The sequence below is a fragment of the Schistocerca americana genome, chromosome 1, assembly GCF_021461395.2.
Source record: "Schistocerca americana isolate TAMUIC-IGC-003095 chromosome 1, iqSchAmer2.1, whole genome shotgun sequence".
Classification (NCBI taxonomy): domain Eukaryota; kingdom Metazoa; phylum Arthropoda; class Insecta; order Orthoptera; family Acrididae; genus Schistocerca; species Schistocerca americana.
Genome location: NC_060119.1, coordinates 1,145,932,657 through 1,145,933,538, shown reverse-complemented (window position 1 = coordinate 1,145,933,538; position 882 = coordinate 1,145,932,657). Strand labels below are relative to the sequence as shown.

Below are 882 nucleotides of genomic sequence, written 5' to 3'. Positions count from 1 at the left end.
TGTAGGTCAGTACCATTTATTTTGGATTAGGAAAGGAAAACACACAAAACACACTCACTCATCTTTCATCCACATATTAAGTACTATTGTGTAATTGAGTAGTGTTAACTGTGTAAATGCAATTCTGTCACAATTTGATGTTCAACATGTGTATCAAGTAGTAGTGGCAGCAGTGTATAATAGTCAATAATAGTTAGTCAATATCATAGTCATCATGTCAAGACCAATGTTTGCCAAGCCAAATCAAAATGTACAGTTGCTGAACAACTTTCAGTGTGAAACTTCCTGGCAGATTAAAACTGTGTGCCCGACCGAGACTCGAACTCGGGACCTTTGCCTTTCGCGGGCAAGTTTCGCAGAAGGGCTTCTGTAAAGTTTGGAAGGTAGGAGACGAGGTACTGGCGGAAGTAAAGCTGTGAGTACCGGACGTGAGTCGTGCTTCGGTAGCTCAGTTGGTAGAGCACTTGCCCGCGAAAGGCAAAGGTCCCGAGTTCGAGTCTCGGTCGGCACACAGTTTTAATCTGCCAGGAAGTTTCATATCAGCGCACACTCCGCTGCAGAGTGAAAATCTCATTCTGGAAACATCCCCCAGGCTGTGGCTAAGCCATGTCTCCGCAATATCCTTTCTTTCAGGAGTGCTAGTTCTGCAAGTTTCGCAGAAGAGCTTCTGTAAAGTTTGGAAGGTAGGAGACGAGGTACTGGCGGAAGTAAAGCTGTGAGTACCGGACGTGAGTCGTGCTTCGGTAGCTCAGTTGGTAGAGCACTTGCCCGCGAAAGGCAAAGGTCCCGAGTTCGAGTCTCGGTCGGGCACACAGTTTTAATCTGCCAGGAAGTTTCATATCAGCGCACACTCCGCTGCAGAGTGAAAATCTCATTCTGGGA

At 46.5% G+C, this 882-nt stretch overlaps 1 non-coding gene across 1 annotated transcript; it reads left to right on the top strand.

The window, feature by feature from the left end:
- Positions 1-435: 435 nt before the first annotated feature.
- Positions 436-511, top strand: Trnas-cga. Its single transcript has one exon. It is a non-coding gene; the product is annotated as a tRNA-Ser (tRNA).
- The last annotated feature ends 371 nt before the right edge of the window (positions 512-882 follow it).